This window comes from Capsicum annuum, chromosome 4, assembly GCF_002878395.1.
Source record: "Capsicum annuum cultivar UCD-10X-F1 chromosome 4, UCD10Xv1.1, whole genome shotgun sequence".
Classification (NCBI taxonomy): Eukaryota; Viridiplantae; Streptophyta; class Magnoliopsida; order Solanales; family Solanaceae; genus Capsicum; species Capsicum annuum.
Window position 1 is genome coordinate 160,815,459 of NC_061114.1, and position 11,951 is coordinate 160,827,409.

An 11,951-nucleotide genomic window follows, 5' to 3' on the forward strand; every position below is an offset into this window, starting at 1 on the left:
TAATAATAATAATAATAATAATAATAATAATAATAATAATAATAATAATAATAATAATAATCTCATTGGTTTCAAATTATTATCGCAGTTCAAATATATACATTATTAGGTAAATATATATCACTTTTAAAAAAATAAGGATAAAATAGAATAATAACAAACTAACCCTTTTTTAACAAATTAATATGATATTTGAAATTTTAATTTTGAATGAAATTTGAATTGGAATTGGATTCTACGTTCTTAGCCTCTTTTATACATACTCCTACATCATAAGTTTTATTGGTGAATTTGTTTACTACATTCTTTAAAATTTTTATTTTAAAAATTATTTTTGATTTAACATTCTTCTTTTTTATATGTAGGAAGGATATGATTTCTTCATCTTCAACTTTCTCTGTTATTGTAAACAAAAAAGAACAAGTCTACATCTATTCGCCTCTTACTTCAAATGGTAACACATTTCAAGAAGATAAGGAGAAAAAAAATCGATAATAATTGAAACTTTGGTAAGCAAAGGATTTACAGGTAAACGGACTTTGAATTAATACAATTTTTATTGTTTAATTTATGAAGAAGTCTTCTTGAGAGTTTATTCTAATTTTTAATGATAATTTTGTTGTTGTTGTTGTTGACTTGCAGAACAGACAAAGAAGACCGAAAGGAAGAAAATAAAAGAAAAGTGCAGAGTAGAGTTTTCAGTTTTGTTGGTATAGTTGACAAGCTTAAATTTTTAAAATTTCTGTTTGATATTCTTCTTCTTCTTTCTTTTAAATATTGTTTTATTTCACAATTTTTCTATATTTAATTCAATTGTATGCAATTTATGATTGCCTGATTTTATCTCAGACAATCGTAAAATTGGAACATGACATTCCGTATTGAAAAGTTTGGAAAAATAGTTTAATATTATCCACGCATTGCTCGGGTACGTATACTAGTATATACTAAATAGCAAGAAAGTCTTGTCAAGATCTTGCCAAGTGGCAACACGGGATTATTACATGTGTTAGTTTTTAGGACAAATTAGTTAATTTAGTTACTAATTAGTTATTACTTATTTTATTTAATTTAAAATTGTAAAATAATAAAATATTAATATTTTTTATGAAAATATTTTATTTTAAATCTGCTAAAATCACTCCATCAAACAATACGTATGCAGTAAATTTACTTAAATTTGAATTTTTTTTTTAAAAATATCTAATTCAAATAGCTTTTCTAAAATTCAAACATTAATTTATTCTATAATTTTAAAAAATATCTAATTTAAATATATTGTTAGCAATTAAAATATTATAATTAACTTAAATAATTTGAACATTTTTTTAAAAAGACAGAGGTTAAAGAAAATGGAACAAGTTAAACGTGCTCCAAAATAATAAAAGCAAGCAAACCCACAATTTTCTGTTAAATTGTTAAGATCTTATTTATCTATATATATATTTATCATTTATTTTTTTATATTTTTAAACCCGTATTTTTATTTAAATTTTTAAATATTACAGTTGTTTTTTAATTACTTTTAATTGTAAACTGGCATATTATTGAAATGGAATATAAATTTAAAGACACAAATTAAAGTTATTTGAAACACTAAGAGCCCGTTTGAGATTGCTGTTATAAAGCTGCTTATGACCAAACAGGACATGTATTAATAGACTTTTACTACTAAAATTAATTTATAAAGAATTTATTTTAAATATATATTATAATATTTTTAATTGAAATTTTATTTTTATTTAATTAAATATCATCATCAATGATATTTTCATATTTATTTTAAAAAATGAGTGAAAATAAAATAATAATATAAAAATTAGAAAATAAAATAAAAAATTATGATGTAAATATGAAGTATTAAATTTTAAAATCAAACTTATAAGATATGTTAATTAATTAATAAGGGATGTGTGTGTGTGTGATTGATAGAGATATTTTTGTCATAAAAATAATTGCTTCTGCATCTGCTCTTTTTTTAAAAGCAAAACTTTCCGGCTTCTTTCCAAAAGCAGATTTCTACTTCTATTTAAATCACTTTTGCAAGTTTACCAAATACCCTTATTTTCAAAAGAAGTGCTTTTTCTCGAAATAAGTCCTTTGGGGTGGGGGGGTGGGGGGGGGGGAATAAGCAATCTCAAATAGACACTTAAAGTTATTATAATAAAGTCACTTTGTAAGTAAAAATTATGTAATTTAAATTCAAAATATTAGTGCACAAATCAAAACAACACTGAATAAAAGAAAAAAAATGTGAGGATGTTATGTGAAATTATGTTAAGCATATATACTAAATAGCAAGAAAGTTTTGTGTATATATATAACACATATCAAACAACATATCTACTGATACAAATTGTTGTGGATTTGTTTTGTACGTATAACATGATTACGGATGAGATCAAACATACTTGACAAAAATTAATTTTAAAATTTTTATCATGAAAAAGCTTACGGATTGATCCTTCAATATTTTTAAAGTTATCTAAGAATTCAATTTAAATGTTGTGGAACATAAAAAATGGACTATACTAAGCCAAAAATTAAAAGCATTCAACCAGTGCTTATCAAGATCTTCCTTTCTCAGACTCAATAAAATTGTAGTAGATTGTTAAATACATTAAATCACTCCTGAACTTGTCGCCAAAACTTACTTTAGACCCTAAACTAATCGGGCAATTATGTACCCCCTTAATAACTTTGAAGTGAATTTTTTACCACCCTAATTGCTGACATGGCAAAAATCAGAAAATCCAGCGCGTAAATGATTAAAAAAGTGAGAAAAAAAGGTGGAACCCACTTTTAAATTTTACAAATTCTTTTTTCTTCATCTTCCTCACACCCCACCACCACCTCTCTTCTTCTTCTTCATTTTTTTTTTCAAATTCATTCAACAAACCAAACTAATTCATGATTAAGGCATATTTAATTAAAAAAAAAGAAGAAAAAAAAAATGAGTGCAGGGGTGAGGGCTGGAAGAGGAGGGGGAGGGGGCGGGGGGGGGGGGTAGGGCACTAGAAGAGAAGGAGAAGGGGGGATGTATTAATTGCAGGGTAGGGGTGGTGGTGGTGGGTGGGTGGGTGGGTGTGAACAAGAAAGAAAATGGGGGTGGGGGTGCCTATATAAATATAATTATATATATATTTATATAAATAAAATAGTATATATATATATTTTTTATTTTTTTTAAAAAAATTAAAAATAATTTGTGGGGGATTATTTTTTTTTTTTTAGAAAAATAGTAATTTCTTACGCGGCAGTGATGTGGCTCCGCCATGGCGTTGATGTGTAGGCGAGTGTAACACATTCTCCATTGTGAGAGTGATATTCAGTTTTGAGGGGTGAAACTAATACACTTCAAAGATGTTAAGGGGGGTAAATAAACGAAAGTTTAGTTTTAAGTGCTAAAGTAAGTTTTGGCGACAAGTTCAGGGGGAAAATCATGTCTTTTCTCTTTTTAATTTTCTACAAAAATAATGTCAAAATAGCAATAACAAATTTCGGAGTCATCAATTTTGATACCTCAGTATCTGATTGGATCACACTACTCCCAAAAAAATAACAAAAATTTACATATATACACAAGGTAACTTTACCTTATTACAATAAATTCCATATTGGTAAAGTAATTACATAAATCCCAAATTAATTACTTAAATCCTCTAATTTTTTACTTTCTCTCTCCTTACTCTTATACATCCAAAAAGGCCACCTTTTGCTCCTTTTTTTCTCTCCCATTGCAAATCAGTTTTATCCTCCATTACCAAATCCCTTTTTCACGCCCAGAATCAAGCAATCGTGTACTTAGAGGTTACCAATTTGTAAGTTTTCAAATATTAATTGAACTTAATGATTTTCTTCATTAAGTTTGTATTTTTTTTAACTTTATCAAATTAGAAAATTTTCCAATGCTTTTTTGGTTCAAAGCATCAGAATGACCCAATTTTGAAGAATCCAATTTCGTAGAGAATCGTTCAAAGCATCGAAACGACTCGGTAACCATGAAGAGATTGAAGAAAGTGGCTAGTTCTAGTTCGAAGAAGTCAACTTCAAAATCGAAAAGCAAGAAGAAGGTTGATGATTCCAGCCGACCACATCTTCCAAAGGTGTAGATTTTATACATTATACATTACTTTATTTAGCACACTTATGTATAATATAAGTTTTTACATTCATAGAAGAAGCTGTTTTTGTATTTAGTGGAATTATACAATTAGAATCTATGAATTTTATATAAGGTTACCTTATACATTCTGATAAGTTTATAGATGAATAATGTATAAAGCTATAATGTATCAGTCATTATTCATTCTTGAAGTTTTTATTTGAAAGTATAAGCTATAATATGTCAGTCATTATACATTACTTATTTTGGACGACTAATGTATAATATAAGTCTTCTGATATATATTTCAATATGCTATACATTAGAAGTTCTTATTACATATAAGAGGCATTTTATGTTGTATCTGGTATTATATTGTTAGAAAGCCTTTTTATTGTATAAGTTTTCATTGTACCTTCTATCAAGCTTATAGGTCATACATATTTAAGGTGAAAAATTTAGATGTGTAGTTTGACATTATACATTACTGTAGTTTATTTTTTAAATGTATAAGTTGCCCTCATACATGTGCAACTGTTGTGTAATCATGTCATAATTATTGAACGGACTGTTACTTAATCATTTTTTCCAAATCAAGGACTGTGACGTCTTTGCGGCTGCATATGCTGAAATATTAAGTGAGGGACTGCAAGTGCATTCACGTGGTTTTGATGCTGAAAGTCAGCGTGCACGCTATGCTTCATTACTGCGACATTATGGATAACAAAGGCAAATGAAGGGACCATTAGTGATAATAACGATCCTCCTCGTCCAAGGAATAGTTATCTCCATTCAACTGATGAAAGTGCAATTATTACTTTAGAGTAGAATTTTTTTATATTAGTCTACATTTGAAACATCTACTTTTTGTTTTAGTAGTTGATGTTAAACAGTTACAATACATGTTCATTTTGTGGTGTTGGATGTTAATTTAGATTTTATGGATGTGCTAAATGTTCTTATAAATACTTATCTTCTTGAAGAAATGTATTGCAACGACGTACACCTTATTGTATTGTTACCATATAGGTTGGTAGATATCATGTTTATCGTACATTATATTATATATAATGTATAATATAATATACGCTATGCAATGTATTCAAATCGCTATATTATATTATATATAACGTATAATATAATATACGTTATGCAATACAATTTACATTATATTATATATAGCATATAATAAATATACGTTATGCAATGTATACGTTTTGGATTTGGTGCAATCACAGAACTTCGTAAGTAATTTTTTTAAGTGATTTTCTTTTTTAAAAAAAATCGTTCTATGACTTCTAAAAAATTTTGTAAGTTAGAATGAGTTGAAGTGATAAAATTAGTTCAGTGTTTTTTATAGTAACAAATCATAAATTGTATTGAAAATTTAACTCTATAAATGTATCCAAACCGCTAAAATCCACCTCAAGGTAAATAGGGAACATTATCTTTTAGTTATTGGTGTTCTTTTTATGTAGTTTTTTTTGTGTATATTGATAGTGTTTAAAAAAACTAAAATTTACATATATACATAAGGTAACTTTAATTAAGGAGCAAATTGATATTATCAGATTTATCTTTCCTTAAATATAGTTGGGTAATTAATGGCGTGAATTAAGAAACAAATTGATATTATCATATTTATCTTTCCTTAAATATAGCATAATCAGCTTTATCATACATTCCAGCAATGTATGAGCGCTGACCAGATGTATGAGTATATTTCTCAAAATCAGGAGAGAGAAAGGCTGAAAGAATTTTATGTAATTACTTTCACTTACAAAGGGATTTATGTTGTTTACACAAAAATTAAAGAAAATATATTACATTAATAATTTTTCGTGTCGGTTGCCAAAGAGTCCAATCTAGTTGACTCCCTCAAATGCATTTGGAGTTTGTAAGTGTGTGAGTACGTCAAGTCTTAATTAAAAGTAAAACAAATTAATATTGTAGACATACTATATGCATAAAAATCATAAAATGACCCGGGCACAAAAATATCAGTGATAGGTTGTATCATATCTTGGGAAAATTGAAAGAAATGTGTCATTTAAGTCTTGAATGAAGGATTGATGATATTGAACAACTTAAAGGGTCAAACATAATTAGGAAATTTGATTAAGTTAATTATAGACTTGATTAATATTTTCAAAACTTTCTAATCTTTGTAAAAGTACAAATCAACCCACATTCCTCTCCTCTCCAAATCAACCATCTCTCCTCTCTCTCTCTCGAGAGAGACAATTTCTCCCAGCTAACAGTTCTACAAATTTCTCCTTTCAATCTCCGACAACTTCAATCTACGGTGACAAATAGTTGCGCTTCGAGTTCCTTTTCGACTTTCAACCATCAATCGATGTGACAACCTTGCTCTTCGGCCATAGAAACTTTGAGTTCTTCGTCCCTTTTCTTCTTTCACAGGTAAAAAATTATGGCCTTTTTAGTTTTGAAGAAAAAGAGGAACTTGAGCCAACTTCTCACTTCTCTTCTTTTCTCTTTTAGTATTGGTGAATAATTTCTAGATTTGTTGCTTTAATTTGAAATGCAGTCTAAATAAAATCCTAATTTCTGGTATTTTTTCTCTTCTTTTTTTGGAGTGAAATATGATTTTTTCAGAATTTTGATTTTTGTTGTTTATGCTTGTACAAACAAAACAATGATGTTGGTGTTTTAGGTATTGCGCCCGTTGCTGGGTTGATTTGTTCTTGTTCTTGATAAAAATGGTGATATTGTTGTTGTTCTATTAAATAAAATCATGTAACTATTTTTTACCTGCAACAGATTAACCATCTAATGCAATAGATTAATCATCTAGTGAAACAGATTAACCATCTGGTGCAACAGATTAATCATCTGATGCAATAGAGAAATCATCAGATAAAAAATCTGATACAATAGATTAACCATCTGATACAACAGAGGAACCATCGAATTCAAAATCTGATGCAACAGATTTACCATCGGATTAAAAATTTGATGCAACAGATTAACCATATGATGCAACAGATTTAACATCGGATGCAACAGAGAAACCATCCAATTCAAAATTTGATGCAACAGATTTACCATCTGATGTAATAAAGGAACCATCGAAATAAAAATCTAATGCACAGATTAATCATCTGATGCAATAGATGAACCTTTTGTTGGATAAAATCCTATCAACTATTCCAACGTGATATGTCCAAGACTTAATTTTTCCAACTGATCATTCAGCTGTCTCGATAGACAAAACTTCTGTTGGAAGAAATCTAAGCAACATTAACCATTGATAACTATTCCAATATATCACTCATATATTGCGACAGATGTGCGATCTGTTACACAGACTAGTCATTTGTTTCAACAGATGAGTGATCTATTTTTATTATTGCAACAGATTACTTATCTGTTGCAACATGTTAGTTATATATTGCAATAGATCACTTATATATTACAACATATATGTGATCTATTGCACAGACCATTCATTTATCTCAACAGATGAGTGATCTATTTTTATTATTTCAACAAATTACCCATCTATTGCAATAGGTTAATTAATAATTATTCCAACAGATCACTCATATGTTGCAATAGATGTGTGATCTGTTATACAGTACCAGTCATCTATTTCAATAGAAGAATGGCCTGTTTGTAACAGATTAGTCATCCATTATAACAGGTTAGTTTATGTTACAACAGATAAAACTCCGGTGCAATAGATATGTGATCTGTTGGAACTATTATTTTACTATTGTATATGTTAGATATATTGTTATCCTTTTAACAATGCATTAATCAATTATTATCTATTTTATGTTCCTATTAATTTTAGATAATATGGCTCCCAAAAGAAAAGAAACCGAAACAAGTCCAAGTAAAGGAACAAGTAAAGCAGCTAGGCTATATCCACCCCTCTATGAGCTTTCTTTACAAGCGTTATCTCAATCAAGAATAGAAGATAATGAACACGGGGAGGAGGAATTTTTCAAAAGAGATGAGCCAAATGCTAATAGCCCTTCCACTGAAGAGTTGGTCAAAACCTTCAGCATTGATGGTTATCCTGTGAGAATTTAGTGCAATAGTGCCACAGATTTAATGAGTGATTTTGTGGTTAAGTCAGCCATGGAAAAATATTTCGACGCCTTCAGAAAAATACTTTGAGAATAAAAATTGGATGCTTATTTCAGGGCAGCTTCTTTGGGCAATATCTTGATTTATCGGAGGACAACAATGCTCGTTTTCAAATAAAAATGATATATAATTTTATCAAGTGTAGGTTTATATATGAAAACAAAGATAAGATGGATGAGGTGTGGATAAATTACTGTGGCATACTTGTTTGTTTTGGTTGGAAGGAGTTTGTCGTAGTTACTAGACTAAAATGTTATCGTCCTTCTCCTTCTCAAGTTATACCTATTCTAACCCAAAATAAAGCACTTCGCACACTCTAAAAAGGCAAATGCTAGTCGAGTGATCGTGAAGACTTGGTGTTCCTTGTTGGTCCAAGCTTCTAAAACAAAATTTGATAGAAGCATTGAAAGATAAAAGACTTTCAAAGAAGCACAAGCAATCATTGTGCTTGGTTTGGTTTGTACATAATATTATTTGCGCGAGAGACGTTAACAACAACATACCAATTATTTTAATAAATCTCTCCAAGGATCTTGATACATTTACAGCTATCCTTGGGATTATGAAATCTTCAAAATAACTGTCAAATATTTGTTAACTCCATTAGTACCAAAGACAGTCAACTTATATGGCTTTTCATGGGCTTTCATGGTAAATGTTTCTTTTATTATGATCTAATTCATTTTTTTATTAAATAATAGTTGTGATTTATTAACATTATTTTATAGGCTTGGGCGTTTGAAGCCATTCCTTATTTGAGACAATAAGTGAACTTCCAGTAAGAAGTTTTCTATCTAAGAATCTTGAGATAGTTGTTGGCCAAAACTAATAAAAATATAAAAAATTTTGATCCCTTCAACCCCCCGAAGGATGTAGTAAGTATAATTATAATTAAGCTTTTATTTTAATTAATGATTTTTTTGAATGATCTAATTATCATCCTAATATATGTAATGATTTATGTTAGACTGTGCATCTGTCGCTTGTTCTGATCAATCGAGAGTTGAAGATGTCATTTTTTGTTACTTTACGGTCTGTGCAAACTTTATCGGATCCTAAGGTCATTGAAAGAATAAAAATAAAATTGTTTGGAGCAATAACCATCATAAGAAAAATAATTTTGGAGGGTGGGCTTGTTGTTGTTGATGGTGTTAGTGGTGATGGAGTTGTTGGTGGTGGTAGTGGTGCTGCTGTTGGGTCTAATGATGCTCCTCTTATAGTTTTTAAAATAATCCATTATGAGTATGATCATATTGGTTATACAAAATTTGCCCCTCCTAGCGATTGGTCTGCATGCAAATGTCAAGACTGCAAGGCAAAATATGATGTATTGATTAATGTTATTAATGCATTAACTGCTTCTGTAAAGAATTTGACATCTAAGAGTGGTGTCATTCCATCAAAGAGGATTTTATATCCATCTACTCCATTAGATATTAAGGCTAAGAGGAGAAGCAAAGTAATTTTCAAGGCATTATCAAACATCCAAAAAAAGTAAAATTGCAACTCTGTTGTCTTTGTGTTGCACTACTGAGCAATATACAAGGGCCAAAGGAGAGCAGAACGAGCTAAAGAAGGTGAATATATAATATATGCTCAAACTAACAAATAGACACATATTTGTTTCAACATATGACACATCTGCTGAAAATTATCAAACAGATATACACATCTGTTGTAACAGTTGACTAACATGTTGCATCAGATATAGTATCTATTGCAACATATGTCTCATCTGTTTTAGAAAATCAAATAGATGCACTCAATGTATCATTTTATTTGTACCAACAGATGACCTATCTGCTGCAACGGATCAGTCATCTGTTAGGACAAATAAATCAAGACTTCCTACCATTTCAATTTTTTCCAAACAAATAAGTCATATGTTGCAATAGATGATTCATCCGTTGAAAATTATCATACAGGTCTTTCTCATGTTATAATTTGTCCCAACAGTTGATCCATCTATTGCAACAGAAATATAATCTTCTTGGGATAATTTAAAACAAGAGAAAGACCTATTTGATTTGCTAAAATAGATGAGTTACCCTTTTCCTTTTTTTTTTGTATCTCAGTGATTAGTGTTGACCAATTCTAGATTTACAGGTGTTGAGATTTGTACCCAAAATAATTTTTTTAAATTTTATTTATTTGTTGATTTATTTCATGTAATTTTGAAGGCTTCGGTTTATTTTATTATGTCTATGAATTTTATTTTATCCTTAGATTTGAACTTATTAATTAAAATGGAATACTAGATTCAAATATTGCAATAGATAAGGTATTTGTTGCAACAGACGACATATCTGTTAGAAAATATCAAACAAATTTATACATATGTTGCAACAAGGAGGTAATCTGTTGGAAATTATCAATCAAGTCTTTCCATTGTTGCAACAGATAGACTTAGATAGAAACATCGACATAATACAATAGATGACCAACCTATCTGTCAGAATAGGTAGAATATCTGTTACAACAGATGAACAATCTGTTGCATTATAAAAATTCAAATTTCATTAGACATAAAAAATTGCCACTACATGTAAAGTGAAGTGACTTAAAATAAAAAAGGCGAAACCCATCGATAGTGCTCATTTTAAACACCAAAAATTAAATAGGCATCAAGTAGACAGTGTTTATTTTAAATATCTAAAATAAAATAGGCATCAAATGTGCCAGATTGGCACTTTTTGTCTTGTTGGTAGCTCACATGTAATTCACGCCACCAAGGCTCGTTGAACCCCCATTTTTGTTGACTTGACGTCTAATTTGATGTCTGATTTGGCTCCCATTGTCTTATATATTCATTGTTGGCATTATTGCTATTGCTTTGGTGTTGTTGGGCACATGAATATTCAAGCCTAATTGCTGAAATTTTCATGGTGGTGTATTTGTATTTGCTACTGGTTTGGTGTTGTTGAGCACATGGATATCAAGCGTAATTGTTGGAAAATATCAAACACATTTAGACATATGTTACAACATATAGGTCATCTATTGGAAATTATCAAATAAGTCTTCCCACTGTTGCAACAGATAAGACTTAGATAAAAACATTGGTATAATGCAACGGATGACCAACCTATTGCAACAGATAAACTATCTGTCAAAACAGATAGAATATATTTTACAATAGATAGACAATCTGTTGGAATATAAGAAATTCAACTTTCGTCAGACAAAAAAATTGTCACTACTTGTAAAGTATGTATGTTAAGTAAAGTAACTTGAAATAAAAAATTATAATTTCACAGGCTCTTCTTTATACACAGGCTCCAAGCGTCCAGTTAGTACCCCATAAACTTAGACCTCTTGCATGTTTGCCACAGTATTATTGCACAGAAAGGTCATTGGCTCGGCTATTTCTATGCTGGTCAATAAATATTTGATGTGTGCAAGCACATGCGACCCACACGCGGCAGCGGTTTCATTTTTTGGAAGGTCCATGTCCTTGTTTAGACCTTCAAAATCCCATGGTTGCTTCATCAATACTTTATCTAGCAAATTATCCATCAGTTTACTCTACTTCAAATAGATGGGGAACAACTCCAACAATGGCTGCATGTGGATGAAGACATCGACCTCTTCCAAGGCAGGTAAGTTGTAATCATAAGCCTTGATCTTTCCCTCCTCAAGTAGTATCTCAACAACCCGATAATGTATGTCATCCACGTTCATGACTCTAAGAATCCTCTTTGCCTTAGTCCAACTCTTTCTGTATATATTT

At 29.8% G+C, this 11,951-nt stretch overlaps 1 long non-coding RNA gene across 1 annotated transcript in view; it reads left to right on the forward strand.

Annotated features, from left to right (window-relative positions):
* Positions 1-912, forward strand: part of LOC107871801 — a 3,701-nt gene extending 2,789 nt beyond the window's left edge. The window contains exons 3-4 of the long non-coding RNA XR_007054258.1: positions 366-528; positions 643-912. This is a non-coding gene — a long non-coding RNA (uncharacterized LOC107871801). The remainder of the gene's footprint in view (positions 1-365; positions 529-642) is intronic.
* The last annotated feature ends 11,039 nt before the right edge of the window (positions 913-11,951 follow it).